We start from the raw sequence: 21,028 nt of genomic DNA, 5'->3' as shown, positions 1-21,028 counted from the left end.
CCCTTTTTCTCTGGAGAAACTAACACTCCTTTGGAGGCAAATATCCCAGATGAGGGCTGGACTAAACATTTTAGCCAGATATACTCGATTGTTGGCCCCGATGACAGAATTATAGAAGACGAAGGCCGAGAACCCCGCCCTATCAAGGATGTAGTGATATTTGAAGATAGAGAAGTAGAAATGGCTATAGATCAGACCATTAAAAACAAAGCACCGGGCCCAGATGGGGTACCAGGGGACGTTTTTAAAAGTTTTCCTAAATTTTGGTCTAAGGTATTATGTAAGGTTTTTAACACTCTCGCATCTGATAAAATCCCGTCTTCCTGGAAGAAATCTATTATTATTCCAGTGTTCAAAAAAGGTAATAGGCAAGACCCCTCCTGTTATAGGCCGATCTCATTGATCGATTCATCTGTGAAAATTTTGGGTCGTGTTATTCTAACTAAACTAAATGACTGGCTCACAGAGAAAGGGGTCCTTGCAGATGTACAATATGGTTTTAGACAGAAAAGAGGCACTATAGATCAAGGCCTAAACTTGTATTTATTAATAGAGAAATACACGAAGGCGAAGGAGGGGTCCATGTATTTGGGGTTCATGGACCTCTCGTCAGCCTTTGACCTTGTCAATCGATCTAAACTGTGGAAAATTTTACTTGACTTGGGTTTGGATAAGGCTCTAGTTAACCTCTTAGCTGATCTACATACTGACCTAATAGCTGCAGTTAGAGTTACCTCTGCGGGGCGATGCACTAGCCATTTTAACTCAGAAAGGGGAGTTAGGCAGGGATGCATCCTGGCTCCCCTTCTTTTTACCATTTACATAAATGCCCTGGAATCTACATTAAAAGATGCTACTCAGGACATCCCACGGATAGGAAAGCTTGGCATCCCGGTTCTCCTATACGCTGATGATGCGGTCCTGCTCTCTCGTACTGGGGTTGGCCTCCAACGATTGCTGGACGCCTTTGAGATCTTTATGACCTCTTTGGATTTAAAGATCAATGCTAAAAAATCCCAGGTTATGACCATGGGTAAGGGTAACAACAATAAACCCCCCAAAACTTTTACCTGTGGGAAGCAAGAATTGCTTAGAGTAACAACATTTCCATACCTAGGGATTACCTTTGATGAGAAAGGCACCTGGGGCCCCCAGATAAAAAACAGAAATATTGCACTAGTAAAGTCATCCTCTGCTGTTCGGGGTTTTATGAACAAACTGGGTGCTAGGCCAATTGTTACTCTGTTAAAAATTTATGAAGCAAAATGCCTTACAGTGGCAACGTACGGAAGTGCGTTATGGGGCCATTGCTCTGTGGAGAGTATACAGATTACGGAAAACAAATTTTTAAGATCGGTTCTCTCTCTCCCTCAGTCTACTTCCACACATATCGTTCATACTGAACTGGGTGTGGGTTACATTTCAGACTTGATTAAACTGGCCCCTGTTCTAGCCTGGCTTAAGACTTGGTTGAACCAAGAAATTCCGCTCAACCATTCCATTCTAAAAGATTGCCTGCAGCTGGACAAAGTAAATAAAATAGCATGGCTAGTCTATGTCAAAAACTGTTTTGATAGAGTGGGGAGACTGGATCTGTTTTATTCCCCGGAATCAATTACAGTCAAAGATATTGGCCTGATCAAAAGTATGTTGAAAGATCTGTTATGTTTAGAAAGAGAACAAGTAGAATACAAGAAACCCTCGGTGCGGGCCAGTATTATTTTGAGCACCCATGTGGGGCCGGAATTATATTTGTCTATTGTTAATCAACCCTTTCACCGGTTTCTACTTACACGTTTTCGGTTCAACCTGATTCATCTTACTCTTGGTCACTTCCAAACTTGGTGTCCCCCAGAAAATGGAACGCCGTGTAACTGTGATGATTTTTCGGTCCAGAACACAATGCACTTTCTGATGTTCTGCGATCATTACACGGCCTTAAGAAAGAAATATTTGTTCCCAATTTTAAAGGAGGCGGGGTTCATACAAGTCAAACCGGCCCTTTTGTATCTACAGTTACTGCAGACCCCCAGGATTATGTTTCATGTTGCCAGTTTTTTAGTGGGCGCTGTCAGGGCTAAGAATACGAAGTTTGCTATTAATCAGATCTTTTAAATATAATGTATCGGTCTAATATTTAATTGTCTATATGAAATTTAACATTGGTGTATTTGGGAGAACTTTAATGTTTTATGTTAAATGATGCTTTTATGATGTTCTTATCTTACTGACCCCTCTCTTAAACATTTTAGATAATATGAATTTTAGAGTTTATGTATTATCGATTGTACTGTTTCTATGCCTTTTTATGATATTTATTTATCGAAATAAAGTACTTTGACTGACTGACTGACCTCACTCAGCATAGGAGGCACCCCCGCCAGCTGGGTCCTTGCCTAGCAAGGCAGGCCTCCCCAAGGGGCCTCAGGGCATTGCCCCCCCAATCTGGTGCACCTAAAGTGCACCAGGCAGAAGTCTGCCAGGCAAGGTCCTTTACAGTTCATCCTTCAGACTGCTCAAAGCGACAATCCCTAACAGAACTGGTGAGCATTAACTCAGGCTCATGCACATAGTTCCCTCCTCATGAGTGGGCGCCACCTGGTGGGGCCACAGCGGGTACACCCTCTGCCTGCACCACCTCAACATGGGCATCCATCCCAACTGATACGCGTAAAGTGCATTACCCAGAAGTCTACCTGGCAAAGTCCTCAACAGGTACCGTTCTGACAGTCCAAAGCAACCTCTGGAAAGAAGTGTCTAGAACCAACCCCGCTTCATGCACAGGGTCCCTCCTCATCAGTGGGCACCACTGTTCACCTAGCTGTGCCACTGCAAGCACACCCACTTTCTGCACCATTACACTGAGGGCTTCCCCCACCAACCAAACCAATGCCTGTCAGGCCAGGATTTCAAGGAGCCTTAAGGCTGCACCCCAAGGCTGGTACAACAGAAGTTCACTAGGCAGGAATCCACTAGGGTAGAACCTTTGGAGCCTGTTTTGCTGAGAGATCAGAGTGAGTGACAATCCGTAGCACACATGCTTCCCTAACTGCTGGTTGATGCTTACGGTCCCTTCTCTTCAGCTAGTCCACACGTGGCCACCTGAGTAACTCAAGGTGGTTCACCCACCTCCTGCACCACTTTTATCTCTTGGGCATCGGGCCCAAGTGGTACACCCAGAGTGCACCAGGCAGGAGTCCATTAAGGCAGAGCCTCTGCAACCTGTTAGTCAGATAGTTCAAAGCGACAAACCTTAACAGATGTGGTTTCCTTACTTCAGATCATTGCTTAAGGTCCTCTACAAGAGTAGGCACCACGTGGCCATCTGGCTGGGGCATGGTAGCCTCAGCCACCACCTGCATCATACCTCCATCTGCAAGGCCTCTGCCCGGTGTCTTGGGATTTGACCCCAATGGGTATACTTAATTGGATACCCATCTGGAAATAGCCTCAGACGCCACCTCAGGATCAGGTAAACCATTCAAAGGATGACTTACTTTACTGAACTTTGGCAGTTGCCAACCCTACCTTGACATCTCTGGGTCCACCACTAACCCATCTCTGGAATGTAGGGAGTTTACTCTCCCCGCTCTGATCCCCGGAGGGTCAGGCACTACACATTGTACCTAGGGAAACATCCCCTTCTGGGGCCACCCCTGGACAGCTCTTCATCCCCACTGGATAATCCATGAGGACCATGGGAACCATAACTTTTTCTCAACCATCCCACCATCCTGGCAGGAAACCCTAGGAAGGGCAATATTTATGTGTATAAACCTGCTACACCATTCAAGGGAATTCTGGCCTGCACCAATGGTGGGAAGATCTCTGTTAACTGTGGGCTTCCTCGCAGGTTTTCTGCCCTGCCCATGGCAAGTGTGAGAATTTCCTGGAGCCCCCAATCACCTCCTGCAACCCTAAAGCAGAACCTACCCCTTTACCGAGATCTATAGTGTGGGTACCTATTGCAGGACCTAAACCTACAGAGAAGAACTCTTCTCATACAGGCTTAGTGTGTGTGGTGTTGGGATGCAAATGACACTAGGGCCTGGGACACTCATGGAAATAGTTCTGTGAAAGCCCACCCCACTGTCACATCATTTCAAGATGTAAACTAGTCATAATAAACACAGTTACTACTTTAACCAATCCTCAATGTCTTCACATGGCAGATGTGTGTGGGGGCTTTCCTTTCCCACATTTTGAGTTCATGCAACCAAACCTTTGAATGCCTTTGAGCCTTGAGCTCTAGTGTTTGTGCTTTAAACATAGGTAATGTGTGACAAAACTGAACTTATGAAATGTTATCAATGCATACTAGAAATGCATACTATTGATCCCAGTGCTGAACACCAATGTAAGAAATATGGTTATTAGTTTTGCAGAATGTAAGTCCTGTGCAATTAATAGGTCCACAATTGTCTCCTTACTGGGAACCAAGTACCCCATTGTAGCACTTGACTCAGGCTATAGAAGCAATACAGTTCAAGGTCTACTCAGGTGCAGGGTGTGGGCTTATAATCTCCATTCGCTGGCACTCAACAACACTCAATAAAACATTTTGCAGTTAGTGCTTTCTCTCTGAGAAAGGAAAAGTACATTTATTGCACACTCACCCTATTAAACACTACACATTAATTTACAAATATGTACATATTGTAGATGGAATTACCTTTGGTGAATTCTGAAATTACGTTTGATCCCTAATGGGTCATGGAACCAAAAATCACAGTACCCCCACCCATACCAGATGCAAGATCACAATGTAACGGGGTATTGTGTTACCTAAAACAGGCCTATTAGCTCTGCCAAGCCAAAAACACCAAAATTTACTAAATAGGCAGAACCCTTTTGCAACAGCGATCATAATGAAAAATCGTTTTGTAAGGATATCTATGTCTGAGAGACCCTGACTAACAGCAAGTTATAACAAACTGAATGAGGGAGGATAGGGCATCCTTGAGTAGAGAGTAACATAGTTCATCATAATATTTACTAAATTTCCACGAAAACCAATTATAAAAAACCAAAGTATCTACCTAATAAAGAAGAATAAAATATAGTGGCTCATCCATTAGTCATCTCCTGTATTGATGCAGGTAATGACATTCTAACATAAACAGATACAATGTGACTTATTTTACGCCAATATATATGTTTACTGGTCAACAATTTAGGCCAGTTCATTTTTGTCAGGATTAGGAAGATCTGCAGACAGTGAGCACACTATAGGTTGGGAAGAAAGGGAATGGTTTGGGGGATGGGGAGCTGGTAGTAGTGTATCCATAACTTGTAGATCACTTACATAGTTTCAGGTTGGCACCCATTTCTGAGTTATGGTGAACACTTCCTGATATGGACAGAAGTACCAGTATTTGTGACCCTTTCTTCAGAACGAAGCTGCCTGACCACAGGTTGCTGTGTTGCTGAGGTTCTCCTGCTTTTGCTTTAGTTCCCGCCTGTATTTGTTCCCTCACCTATGTTGTTTTCCTTCCTTCCCTGCTCACCTCGTCTTAGGTGTCTAGTCCTCGCCACCTTCAGCTTTTATGTTACTTGCCCTTTATTGTGCCTCTAATTATGCTTCCTTCTAAGTTTTTACCTATGCTTGCTTTTGTATCCACAGGTCTTTGCTTGGTACCCGGTCTGTCAATGGCTCGTCATCGCACCATCGGCCAGAGTAATGAGCAATTCTTTCTTCTGACAGGTATATTTAACTTGTCTCCTGATTCTTTACCCTTTCCCAACTCTTGCTCTCCTCTCCCCTTTAGTTGATTGCCCTATTCTTCTTTCTGCTCCAAGAATCCTGAGAAATCACTGAGACGATTCTATCTCACGGAAGTCCAGTCCCGTTTTCCTGCCACCTCTATTTCTACTGCTGTTTTGCCGTTGTTTCCTGATCTCTCTATTGGCATTGTTTTATTCTCTATCATGCCACCAACGGTTAAGGGACAGCTGAGGGTTTTCAGTGGGCCTGCTTTCCCTGCTACCTTACAGTTTGCCAGGCCCACATGCACTAACTTGAGAATCCGCTATAGACAATGGCTCAAGCCATATGTTAGATTCAACAAGAGTTAGATTCAAGAGAGTTAGAAATCGCAGATCAAGAGAGAACATTTCTGGAGAAGGAATCAGTATGCATGCCTCCAATGTCAGAGCAGTCTTGAAATGGCCATCCTCAAATTCAGTGAAAGAGGTGGAAATATTTGTGGGATTTGCCAATTTTTATTAGCAATTTAGTCAAGACTTCTTATCAATGAAACAAGTATTTATCTGACAAACACGAATAGGAATGGCATTCAAGGGGACCAAAGACCAGGAACAAGCGTTCTAATAACTCAATATGGCATTTACTATAGCCCATATTCTCAGACACCCTGACATGTATTCTCCATTTATTGATGCCTCTTTATTTGCCATCAGGGTTGTGCTACCTCGCAGACATGATAAGACCGAAGAAACACATCCTATGGTGTATTATTCACAAATTTTGACAGAAACCGAGAAGAACTATGCAATGTGTGATCGACAACTCCCTGCAATAAGGTAAGTTTTTAAACACATCTAATTCCATGAAATGTACCAATGCTAAGCATGATAGATGGACATTATTCTTCCCCAGATTTAACTATTCAATTATGTATCGTCCAGGCAACAGACTAGGAAAAGCAGATGCTTTCTCTAGACAATTGGAAGACATTGAAACTCCAGTGGATCCTTCTAACATTCTTACCACTGTGCTTCGATCAGGAGAAGAATTAAAAACATTCTTAGACACTATACAACAAGCCCAATCTAAAGTCAATGTGCAGCAGTAAATTCAAGAGGCAACTGAGCTTTGGAAGATTCATAGGAAATTCTTGTAGAGGGATAAAGGACTTTACAGCTCTAAGTCAGAAATTCAACAGTGGGTGATAAGGTGGTGACATGAGTGTGGTAGGACATCCATGAAGGAAAATGAAAGTCATTCTTTGTCAACCTTTATAGTGGCCAAACCTAAAAAAAACTGTGCACCAATATTCATAGCAATGTTCAATATGCACCGAAGCCAAGGCACCCCATAGGTTTTCTTCCAGGCTGCTACACCCTTTACCTACTTGAACGCAACCTTGGATTATGATATAATCCTCGCTCTTACTTTTTCTTTATCTCTGAGGGCCTGCAATGGCAGAGTCAAATCAGATCATCCTGGACAAACTACCTTTAACAGAACAGGACACATGTCGATTTTGGATTACATTCTCATTGAAATAAAATCCTGGGATAAGGTGCTTGATTTTAGGGTGATAGTTCGCGATGATAGCGATCACAACGCCCTCACTTTGAAACTTAAATCTGGAAGTTGGGGACTCACAAGTTATGGCACTGCGGTACCCATATCTCCCCAACCCCTAATACTGCTTAATAACAGACGCAGAATTAGGTGGCCTAGCATTCTTGCTTGTCCAGAGAAACTGGCAGAAACTTATAGATTGGCATTACCTTGCCTTAATGAAATGGCTGAAGCAGTGTTAAATTGCTCTACTACTGAGAGCACATCCAGCCCTGTCACAATTCATGGCCAGCTAGCAAGTCAACTCCTCGACGTCTTTTCCCGGGTAGAGCCCATAAGGCCCCACGTGGCTAACAAACAATCGTGGTATACTCCCGAGCGTAGGAAACTAAAAGGCGAGTTAATCCTGGCAATTAAAGCCAAGGATAAAACTAGAATTAAACTATCTCGGGCACAGTATAAGTTGTTGATCCACAGGGCAAGGAAGTCTTGGGAAGACGATAAATGGGAGGAGTTAAGAATATCATTGCAGAATAAAGCTTTTAAATCATTTTGGGCCATTATCAGCAACGGTAAGAAAGACCCCAATATCATTACCTGCTCTAATATAGCTCCTGCAGTATGGGAAGCACACTTTGAGGGTTTATACTCTGACACAAATTGTAACACACCCTCTTCATTTGATTCCCCTCCTAATATAGCCCGTTGCGCTGAGGACATCCCAACAATAAAGATTAAGGAGGTTGAAAACGCCATTCACATGCTCATACCCAATAAAGCGCCGGGTTTGGACAAAATTCCAGGTGACCTCTTCAGGTCTGAACCCCAGGTATGGGCACCGTATTTGTGTGTTTTGTTCAATTCCATCTTGCTCGGCGCAGAACCACCAGAAACCTGGCGAGGCGCCGAGATTGTGCCAATTCATAAAAAAGGTTGTCCACTTCAGCCCTCGAACTACCGGCCGATTAGTCTAATTGACACGACTCAAAAGCTATTTGGGCGCATAGTCTTGGATAGACTACAGGCCTGGGAAGCAGAAAATAATATTCTAAGCACCCTACAGGCGGGCTTCAGGAAGGGTATTTCTACTCTCGATCAGATCTTTCGTCTCCAGGTCATATATTGGAAGACTGTGAGTGTGGAGGGTGGCAGCCTCTACCTCATTTTTGTCGACCTTAGATCAGCATTTGATCTGGTCCCGCGCAAAAACCTATGGAGAGTTCTTCAAACGCTCAATGTTCCCACCTATCTCTTGGATGTTTTGAAGAGCCTCCATATGGGCAATTTTGCCCAGGTTAGATGCGGGAAATATGGTGAACTATCTGAAGGTTTTCCTGTTAATAGAGGAGTTCGCCAAGGATGTGTACTAGCGCCCACGCTGTTTTGTTTATATATTAATGGGCTTATTAAACATCTTCTAGCTATAAAGGATACTGATGTCCCTAGGTTAGCCACGGGCAAGGTACCAGCCCTAATGTTTGCTGATGATACCTTGCTACTGTCACGTACCCCCATGGGAATTCAGCGCATTCTAGATGGTTTTGTAGACTTCTGCAGAGATAGGGGTCTTGAGATCAATCTAGCCAAAACGAAATTTATGATCCTCAACCCTCCCAAACACACTCGCCCAAACCCAGTACTAAATGGTATCCCCCTTGAACGGGTAAAAACGTTTGGATATTTGGGGATTATACTCCAAGAAGACCTGGGATGGGGAGGCCAAGTTGCCAATTCCACTCTTAAGCTGACCCAAACTACAGGAGGCATGGCCAGATTGTTCAAAGGTTCGGCTTTTAAACCAGCGGCGCCAGTGATAGAAATTTTTAAATCGCAGGCTAGAGCTGCTTCAACCTATGGAGCGGAACTTTGGGGCCATTCTAAAACTGACAGCTTATCGAGGGTTGAAAATACCTTTATTAGGAATTTGTTGAGCTTACCATCCAGTTCCCCGTTGGTCCCCATTAGGTTCGATTTGGGTTTGCTCCCTATGGAAGAGGTGGTGGCTGTGCGGCCCGTCTACTACTGGAAGAGACTCTGGTCCAACCCGGACTTGGAATCTTATAGAAATGAATTCATGGGGGTCTGGCCTACAATTAAAAATCTGAACATCCCTTGGCTAATGTATGTTAGGGACACCTGTGCCAAGATTGGTTTCCAGGAACTTTGGGACACTCCAGAAAGCTCTTGTCTGGCTGTTTCCAAAAGCAACTTGGTCGAACAATTCAGATACTTCTTCCTATCATGTTTACACATGAATTCAAATATAGGTAGGCTGACTGCTCAGTTCCTACAGTTTAAACCAAATTATGGGAGGGAGTTATTCCTGGATTTGATTTTCCCCCCAGTTGCTAGGAAGCTGTATCTCCAACTAAGAATGGGCACTTTACCGCTCAGGTCCTTCACTTCCAGATGGGATTCCAATAAAAATACTTCATGTCCCGCTTGTGGCTCTATATTGGAGGATGAAAATCATGTGTTTTTCTTTTGCCCAACGTATGACTTGCACAGAAAACGCTGGGTAAAACCTATTTGCAATAACCTTGGTTTTAGAGAGTGCGAAAAAGCCCCGCGAGTTTTGAAATATGACACCCATCCCCCAATTGTTTTCGCAGTCTCGCGCTTTCTAAACGCTATATGGTTGCAACGCAGGAAATTTTCCACCAACTGTTAATTATTTGATTAATTTAATTTTATTATTTCTACCTGATTTTGGTGGCTTAAGTTTGAGATCTGTTCTTGATGTGATAATTTCATTATTAATATTGTTTGTAATTCATTGTTGCTTTTATGGCCCTAGTGGCCGAAATAAAGTTTATGAACTGAGCTGATATATAAGGACTTCATAATACATTTACTCCCTTCAAATCGCTATACTACCTTGTTGGTGGTAGTGTACTGTTTCCCCAAGATGGGCCAATTCATTCAGGTGGTAAAAACTACATTCAGCAGTGAGAAGGTTGGATAAACATTCTTTGTTTACATGGATTACCAGAAACCATCATTACAGACTGAGGCACACAATTTACTGCCATCTTTTGGAGAGAGTTAATGAAATGAGCAGGCATCAAATACTTCATGTCCACAAGCTATCATCTGCAAATGGATGGGCAGGTGGAATGATTAAACCAATCCATCGAACAGGACCTTTAGATGTGGCTTACAAACCATCTGGATGCTTGGAGTATGAGGATTGTCCTAGGTAATTTGCTTATGATAACACTCTGCAGGACTCCCAGGGAAGATCAACATTCTTCTGTAATTATGGATATCATCCTCAAATGTTGTTAACCTCCATAGTTCAGTTAGTCTAATGGTTGCTTTAACATCTACAAATAATTCAGAAAGAAGCTTATCAACCTCTGATACAAGCTAAACTTCAGTACAAGAAATTTGAGGAGTCTCACCAAAAAGCAGTGGTGAACTTGCAGACAGGATTAAAAATATGACTCTTAACTAGATATCTAATTATTCCAGGGTTACACCCCAAATTCAATGCTAAATGTGTCAGCCCATTCATAATTGAAGGACAGGTTGGGACTTCAGGATTTTGTGTGGCACTACCTACTCACTGGCACATGCACCCTGCGTTTAATTTCTCATGGCTTTAAAAAATTAACAATAGCACACCAGGGTCTCCTTCCCCTTTGCTGGTAGATGATTCCCCAAAATAGTACCTAGCAGCATGGAAAGGATACAATATATAGTATAGCAGGAATCTTATTATATAGCGCTCTAGGTGCACTCGGTAATTTTATCACCACAGTAAACATAGGCGCCACTTCATTGGCCCTAAAATACAACAATTGCCTCATTTTGGGATACTTTAATATACACATGGATAGAGAACATGACCCCATACCAACTTCCTTGTTGGATACGATGCAGCCTGCAATCTTATCCCATCAACTTTTGCTTCCACCCACAACAAAGGCCATACCCTTGACCAAATTTTTAACAGCTTTGATTTACTGGCAAATCTACCACTGCCTATTACCTGGCCAGAGCACCTCCTTCTCAATTTAAAAATTCCCAACTTAGGTAAAGATCCCTTACCAAATGCAACTAAGAGGGACTTTAACTGTAGGGCTTTTCACAAAATAATCTATCCCGGCATTAGTAGATGCCCTCGACTGGTCTTCCCCAGCGCTGACTGGCAATCCTGACAGGGATGCCCTCTTACTTGAGTCCTGGCTCCGAGCAAACATTGATGCTGCCGCACCCACACCCACCCGCTCCTCTAAGAGGTCGGCTCCCCCATCGCCTTGGTCCAACGAACCCCCTAGAACTAGCAAAAAGAACTGCAGAAGATTGGAAAGGAAATGGCAAAAACGCTACCTGCCTGAAGATAGAAAAACTTACAAAGACACCATAAAAGCTCACCATACACAAGTGAGGGTGGCTAAGAAAAACATCTTCCAATAATAAGAGTAAAGAAATTTTCAACATAGTTGTGGCGAGGAGCTGCCCACAGACGATGCCTCCTCTTCGGAGACAATACATGAACAATTGCCTCCTTACCTCTCCCCCTGTCCCCTCCTCTATTTTCAGACCCCGGTTCCCGATGATGATGAATACTGTCCCTTTAACTTCCCTGACAGCCAGCCTCTCACACCGACCATGTGACTTGGTCACATGTCCACCTCCCCTTCAAAGAGGAAGTGACTCCGGGAATGGAGAGTTCACATCGAAGACCAGCGGAGGAAACAACGGCAGCATCCGGAAGAGACTGCGAAATCCAGACCTTCTTCGTCAGCCCAGGACTCACGGAATCGTGGAGTGACCCCGTCGCGGAGGCGGAAGTAGAGAGTCAGCACGCAGAGATACCGCCAGACGGAGACAAGGAAGAGAAGGAACCGGATCTTCTCCGGCAACACGCTGAGTCCTGCCACGGCCCAGGAGGGTCGTGGCATCAGAAGGTACGGGGACAGCTGGGGGCCGTGTGGGGCAAGGGGAGGTCAGGGGTTGAGGGCGGGCGGTTCCACGTACGCTCAGGAACTGAGCCCGTTACACAAAGGCTAAGCTACAGAGAGCATAAAAACTCCTAGATAGGAGTAAGAAAGGTACTGGTGTTGGGCGAGTGCCTAGTCCCTCACTCCCTTACCCTCTTTTGCCAACAAAACCCCGGAGAGCTTCCTTACCAAGTTTTTTTTCTCTCTTTCTGATTTTACCCTGAGTTGCGGCGTCTACCTGACGGGAATACCCCTTCAGTCTCCGGCATCCTGAAGCCCTGGGACAAGGTTCTCTGACGCAAGAGAACGAAGACCTCGCCCTGGAAAGAGAAACTTAGAATCGCCTCAGAAGGAGAGTATTTACTTTTGAGACACTGAATTAAGAAATAAAGCAGTGTTTAACCAAACGCTCCCTATCTCCCTGTCTCCAGGGTCAGAAGTGGGATTTGGGCACCTACCAACCAAGGAGAACCTAATTCAGCAGCTCAAGGAGTGGCGAACCCCCACTGATAATCCTCAAACACTCTATTTCAAATTAAAGACAGCAGCAGACAAGTGGCTAAAACCCGAAACAAGCACAAAGGAGGAAATAATGTCACGTATATATTTAGAACAATACATAGAAGCCCTGCCATACCCTATACAAAGGTGGCGTAAACAGGTAGTGGAGATGACAACCTCTTTCTACCAGACGCAACCCTGCAACTTGTCTGGAGAAAGCAACACAACCACCTCCCACCTCGGGACGACCAGAAAGAAAAGCCATGAAGCCTAGCCTGGAACCTTTTAAAACCCGCCACTATCGGCCAGAACCCATCCCTATTTAGGTGCCAATTCCGATCCGGTAAAAAGCGGGTACGAACCGTCGGACGGAGCCTTTTCTCCGTCCGACTCATACCCGGTGCGAAATCCATCCGAAAATGCAAGTACGATTCGGACGGAAACACCATTTCCGTTCGAATCGAACAAAACACCGACCGAACAGAATCGAAACATAATTCCGATCCGGAAAAGCGCTGACCTGACGTCGGTACGCATCCAGCCTACGTTTCACGAACCAGGAAGTACGATTCGAACCGACGTCATCTCGCACGGAATATATTTACCGGCTGCCAAAAACTGCCGGGAAATCAGGACGACACACGCAAGGAGCAGCTGGATGCGACGAACAGACATGGACCCGAACCTACGTGCCATCCCTGCCCTCCTAGCAGTCCACCTGGCGTACAGGAACCGACGCAGACGCCGCAGAAGGTCAGCACAACAACCAGGGGCAAAGGGGGGGGGCAGGGGCAGGACACACAACACCAACACATGGTACCAAATCATACATGGCCTGGACATACCTGACCATCAGGGCCTGGTCACCTCCAGGGTGTGGGGGCGTGGCCAGCAACTCATGCGTCCGCCACAGCGGAAGTGGATGGTCACGCGAACCGGTACGTACCCTACCCAGGCCGCAAGAGCGTGGGTACGGAACGTACCACGCGTCCCCCTACGTCACTACAACAATGGCGGTACGGCCCGTACCCACGTCAGAAAGGCCTGGGTACGGCTCGTACCAGCATTGCTGGGGTCATGTAGGGGTACGCGTGGTACGACCCATAGCCACGCCCCCAAGGACTGTGTACGGTGCGGACCCCATGGCACCGCAACAATGGGGGGACGCACCGTACCCACCCACCAAAGGCATGGGTACGGGCCGTACCCAGGCATGCAGAGCATGGGTACGGGTATGTACGGACCATACCCCCACCCCAGCAGTGTATGTACGCCCCGAACCCCCACCCATGTATGTACGCCCCGAACCCCCACCCATGTATGTACGCACCGAACCACCACCCGTGTATGTACGCACCGAACCCCCACCCGTGTATGTACGCACCGAACCCCCACCCCAGCATTGTATGTATGCCCTGAACCCCCACCCGTTTATGTACGCCCCGAACCCCCACCCCAGCATTGTATGTACGCCCCGAACCACCACCCGTGTATGTACGCACCGAACCCCCACCCGTGTATGTACGCACCGAACCACCACCCGTGTATGTACGCACCGAACCCCCACCCCAGCATTGTATGTATGCCCCAAACCCCCACCCGTGTATGTACGCCCCAAACCCCCACCCCAGCATTGTATGTACGCCCCGAACCCCCACCCGTGTATGTACGCACCGAACCACCACCCGTGTATGTACGCCCCGAACCCCCACCCGTGTATGTACACCCCGAACCTCCACCCGAGCATTGTATGTACGCCCCGAACCCCCACCCGTGTATGTACGCCCCGAACCCCCACCCCAGCATTGTATGTACGCCCCGGACCACCACCCGTGTATGTATGCACCGAACCCCCACCCGTGTATGCACGCACCGAACCACCACCCGTGTATGTACGCACCGAACCCCCACCCCTGCATTGTATGTACGCCCCGAACCCCCACCCATGTATGTACGCCCCGAACCCCCACCCCAGCATTGTATGTACGCCCCGAACCCCCACCCGTGTATGTACGCACCGAACCACCACCCGTGTATGTACGCACCGAACCCCCACCCGTGTCTGTATGCACCGAACCCCCACCCCAGCAGTGTATGTACGACACGTACCCCCACCCGCGTATGCAAGGAGCGTACCCCCCACGCCAACAGTGTAAGTACGACACGTGCCCCCACCCGCGTATGCATGGAGCGAACCCACACCCGTGTATGTCATGAGCGTACATATTGTGAAATAGGAGAGGTGGGTGCAGAGTCCTCCCAGCAGTGCCCAGACACAGGAGGGGTGTGTGCAGAGTCCTCCCAGCAGTGCCCAGACACAGGAGGGGTGGGTGCCTGACACTCCCAGCAGTGCCCAGAGACAGGAGGGGTGGGTGCCTATCACTCCCAGCAGTGCCCAGACACAGGAGGGGTGGGTGCAGAGTCCTCCCAGCAGTGCCCAGAGACAGGAGGGGTGGGTGCCTATCACTCCCAGCACTGCCCAGACACAGGAGGGGTGGGTGCAGAGTCCCCCAGCAGTGCCCAGAGACAGGAGGGGTGGGTGCCTATCACTCCCAGCAGTGCCCAGACACAGGAGGGGTGGGTGCAGAGTCCTCCCAGCAGTGCCCAGAGACAGGAGGGGTGGGTGCCTATCACTCCCAGCACTGCCCAGACACAGGAGGGGTGGGTGCAGAGTCCCCCAGCAGTGCCCAGAGACAGGAGGGGTGGGTGCAGAGTCCCCCAGCAGTGCCCAGACATAGGACAATATACCCCATCAACAAGTTCAGTGACCAACAAGGGTGATACCCCAGATGCAGGTGGAGCCATCGCTGAGCCAGCATGGCCATATTGAAAGGCAACCCTCACACATCCAGGAAATGTAGACACAGCACAGCACAGCATATGGGAGACACCCTGCAGGGAAAATGGCCGGCTCCACAGAGGATGGAACACACCTTGGGACAATGTCACCATACAGTGAGAGCAAACATGACCAAATACCATTGGCAGAGACCTCTGTGATGGCACGCAGATGGCAGGGTACACCCCATGAGCAACACACTCCAACATTTCACAGACCCCTAACACATTATCACCACCCCAACTCAGGGAGCACCAGCACCAACAGCAAGTCCAGGAAAGCATCAGTGTGCAAAACCAAAAGAAAATGCTTTATTCAGCAGGAAAATATCTCTGAGAAAATGTCCACTATGTACAAGGGCCATGGGCCAGGCCAGCAGCAAAGTCCGGGGGGGGGTACACATCGGGACGTGTGTCCCCTAGCTTGCCTGCACAGTTCACATGTCCATTTCATCCACAGAAGAGGGGGCATCAGGGGGGAGGGTGGAAACAGGCACCGCAGGGACAGGAGGGGCAAGGGTAGGTGTTGTGGGTGCAGGGAGGGATGATTCCGCCACAGGGGGGGTGCCAGCGCCAAAGGTGGAGGACAGAATGGCGCTGCACACGTTGGCAAGGTCCCCCAGCGACTCCCCCGCACCCAATCGAACCACAGGCCCCAAGGAGGGGGGGCAGAGGGATGGGTCGCAGCGCCACTGGGGGAGGGTGTGGACAGGGTGGGGGACTCAACTCCCCTGGCCGGGTCCTGCCTCCACCGCTTGCGGGGTGGTGTCCTCCTGGGGTGGGGGGGCACACTTGCAGTGGATGATGCTGTCACCGACTGTTGGCCAGGAGAGCTAAGGGGAGTGGATTTGGAGGGAGTGGGTTGTGTGGACTGCGGACTCCCACTGTGGCTGCGTGTTGTACGTTTCCCCCCCGACCCAGTGGGTATGCCTTCCTCACCCTGTGTGTGCGTGACAGGAGGTGTGCGCTTCGACTTCCCTGGTGGTGTGGTGCCTGTGTCTGGTGGGGTGCATGCACGCTGACGTCTGGATGTGCGTGGGACAGGCACGGGAGTGGGAATTGTGGATGGGGCAGGGGTAGGGGGGGTAGGCAGCGCTGCAGGAGATCCAGTGCTGCAGTCAGTGTGGAGTCTATGGACCTCAGCAACTGCCGTTGGTCAGACTGCGCAGCCGACATGCCCTCCATGTATGCCTCCATCTGGGTCAGCACCTGGGTGTGGGCATGGAGGACATTTAGCATCGCAGTCTGACCAACCTGCAACTGCCTCAGGATGTCCACAGACTCCGCACTCACCGCAGCAGTGGTGACAGGGGCAGGGGGTGCGGTGCCTGTCAGGAAGGAGACATGTGGGGACCGAGCACGGAGGGAAGGGCCACGAGCAGGTGGGAGGCCGGTGATGGAAACTGAGGTGGCGGGTGGATGTGGAGGGCTGCCATCAGCTGGGTGGGCAGACTCCGCCACCTCTGGGAGCTCAGCCTCGGACCCGTCTGCGTCATAGTCTGTGTTGGCAGTCGACAGGTCCTCTGCCTCACTCCCTTCGGCCTCCGTGCCACTCCATGTGCCAGACAGGACAGCACTGCTGGCACTGGTGCTCAATCCCTCCTCCCGGTCCGTGCTAGTGTCTCCTTCCGTGTCCCCCGGCGATGCTGTGGGCAAGGTGAAGAGACAGGAGATAATCAGACACCTGTACACATATGTCACATGAGTCAAATATACATAGGTCACATTGCATAGCCTGAAAAGCAACAGGAGTAACACCTACAAAACAATGTACACATGTAGGCCATGGAACACAAAGTTTGTCGACCCACCATGCCACTGAGACACAATGGAGAGCATGACACAACAGCAAATCACTGCACCTAAATTTTTACAGAGGAGCCAGCCTCTGGGGACAAATGTGCACAGCATCTGCACCACACTGCGTCGTCAAAAAGGGATGAGCAGGAATCATATCCATTTACTCTTGCCACATGCTGCAAAGGCAATACATGAAACCATGCCAAACATGACTGGGTCACTGCACCTTGAGCGTATGTCCAGTCAAACATCACACACAGGCCACACCCAGCAAGGAGGATGAAGCTTCTGACATGTAGGCCTTGTACGCACAAACCACCCACACCTGAGACAATCTCATTGAGACGGAGAAAGTATGTACACCTCTTACTCTGGGATGAAAACACATGGCCTCCACTAATTCATGACTGTACACACACTGCCCCTGGTGTGCCTGTCCACACATCATTGACAGGCAAACATCATCAGATTGTCTTAACAACACACACAGGTAATGCCCACTGTGAGTATGCTCAAGCAAAATGGGTCCCCCTGTACAGTGGACACATGTAGCAACCTGTAGGTCCTAACAGTTGAGCCCAGGGTACAATGCCACCCTACCCAACCCATGGCGAAGACACAGTGAATGGCCATATTGTTGGATGACGCACATGATACCTAGGAAGAGGTGCCCCAGGGCACAGTAGTGCCCACACTCCTCCATGGTCCAGGATGGACATGACTGCAAATTAAGCAACCGTCCCTGCACTTAGCAGGCCTCCCACTCAGGCACATCATGTCAGAGGGCACACAATTGGACATGCATGCTGGAAGGCTGTACATTTTGGAGACACACCCCTATGTCGTGATTCACAATCAGTGCCAAGTGACATGGACACCACAATGACTGAAATTGGCCAGGGCACACGCAAGGTCCCCAGACCTGTGACACATCACCCCCACACATGATGCTGCTAGCATTGGGCACCTGCATAAACTGCCTGCCTAAATAACCTTGTGCAAGAGTGGCTACAGACAGACCAGGGAACACATGGCAAGGAGGGGAAGGGAGGGAGTGAGAACAGCACTGGGCTACTTTGGGGAGAAGTTGACGCACTGCACAATCAAACCCTGGCAGTGTATCCATGCAACTGCACACTTACATTGGCTGGGGACACACAACTGACACACATGTACCTACCCCCTTCCTGCTGCTGCTTCTCCTGTAGGCGCCTGTCCATATCGGGGAAGACCACCGCCAGCACACGCTTCTGGATGTGGGTCAGACGACGGCGCCCACGGTTCTTACGGCTCTCAGGTGAGTCCCCCAGCAGGACCCGTGCAATCCTCCTCGTCCAGCACCGGATGTCCTGCCAGCGTTTCCTCACCTGAGACAGGCCCCGCATCCGACCCTCTGTACCCCTCACGGCACTGACGGCTGTCCTCCAGATCTCCCCCTTGGCAATGGCGCCTACCTGTGAGGATGCAGAAGTAAGAATACATTAATCCACATGAGCAAAGACACAGAGACACACATATAGAACAATCCTCTTCATGAACAGGCCATGGTATGCATGCAACTCATTGCACCTTTGTCATAGGGACATAATCCACTGTGGAAGGCCAAATCCACTACGTGCCATTGAAAGTACACGGGTGGCATGAGGGGTACCACACACTCACTGACCAGGGATCACACTGTGCCTCACAGGCTACACCAGGATTATGTACAGCACCTCAAAGCAGTCACCTGCCCCAGCACACTGATGCTACCTTAGCAGAGTACACAGACACACACAGGCACAGGACAATCACATGGCATTGCCAACTGCGGGTACACACCTCACTCTGCCCATGTGCCAGTAGACGGGGGGTGTCACAGGTGTGGGGCTGGCTCAGCACGGCATGCACACAGCACTGCTCCCTGCTCACATCGGATGGGCAGGCTATATCCATCCCTCATGCAGCTTGTGTGCAACACTCCCCATATGCACTCACCCACATGACAGGGGACTTACACACACACCAATGTGCAGGGGACGAACACGGCCTTTGGACACTCACAGCACAGGTACACTGAACAAACACACATCCATGGGTACTGTCACCTGTCACACTGGGGGGAACACAGGATCACATCAGGACTGTGGAAACAACATCCCCAGGAGGAGTAGCCCGGCAGTATGTGGCATGCACCATGCATTCATTGTCACAGTAGGCACTATGCAAGTGAGGAGTGCACACAGGAAACACAGCATGCACTGCATGGGTGACATGAGGCCTTCCACCCCCTTGGACCCACTCTAAACACCAGTGCATGTCTGTCACACATGGACACAATGCCAGAAGTCACTGTCACACAAAAGGGGCACAGTCTAAGCTAGTGGAGTCTGCACTCACCTGAACCCCTGGTCGACCATACAGGCTCTGGTACTGTGGGAGGATCACATCTATCAGGGCAAGGTTCTCCTCCTGGGTGAATGGCTGTGACCTCTCCACAGTCCTGGACATGGTGCCAGAGGAATCACTATCAGCAGCAGTGGTCATGGATGAATGGATGTGCAGGCAAGTGCTCTCTCATGGGACCTGGCTGGCTTATATCTGCCTGGCTGGCCTGTTCATGTACAGGAGTACAGATTGATTGGTCAGTCACATTTGCATCCTACGTTTCATCCAATCCCTTCAAACCTACCCCAGTGTGTGGCTTTGCATGGTTTCAGTTTTGATGATGATGTCAAGTCAACATCCACTTTGCAACAATGTAGATTCTTGCAAACTGACTTCTGCTGGGCACCTGGTGCTGAAATTCAAAAATCAAACTCGGTCTCCATGGCAACCATCATGAATTTAGGCCCTTATACTTGTCCCTCATGTGTCCCCTATGTGTTTTCATACATGTACACACAGGTACGGTGCGTTCCACGCCCTAGGGCACCCCAAAAGCAGTGATACGGACCGGACAAGCGCTTGTACGGTCCGGATCACAACATGGGCGCTGGCGTATGCGTACGCCACAGTAGTACGGACCGGACAAGCGCTTGTACGGTCCGGATCACAACATGGGCGCTGGCGTATGCGTACGCCACAGTAGTACGGACCGGACAAGCGCTTGTACGGTCCGGATCACAACATGGGCGCTGGAGTATGCGTACGCCACAGTAGTACGGACCGGACAAGCGCTTGTACGGTCCGGATCACAACATGGGCGCTGGCGTATGCGTACGCCACAGTAGTACGGACCGGACAAGCTCTTGTACGGTCCGGATCACAACATGGGCGCTGGCGTATGCGTAGGCCACAGTAGTACGGACCGGACAAGCGCTTGTCCGGTCCGTACTACTGTGGCGTACGCATACGCCAGCACCCATGTTGGCCCAGGGACCCTATACACGCCCTCAGAGCGTATGTACGGTGCGTTCCACACCTGTCAGTGGTGACAGGCGGCACACAGACAGGAATGGAGCGTCAGATTTTGCCAAGGGTGGACACCAATGCATTGTCTGTGCAATACCACATGTGTGTGACACAGGTGTGTCAGGATGTGATGTGGCACATTACCCCTGAGGCGTATGCGTACGCCACAGTAGTACGGACCGGACAAGCACTTGTACGGTCCGGATCACAACATGGGCGCTGGCGTATGCGTACGCCACAGTAGTACGGACCGGACAAGCGCTTGTACGGTCCGGAT

The sequence above is a fragment of the Triturus cristatus genome, chromosome 6, assembly GCF_964204655.1.
Source record: "Triturus cristatus chromosome 6, aTriCri1.1, whole genome shotgun sequence".
NCBI lineage: Eukaryota > Metazoa > Chordata > Amphibia > Caudata > Salamandridae > Triturus > Triturus cristatus.
This window is presented reverse-complemented; position numbering follows the sequence as displayed.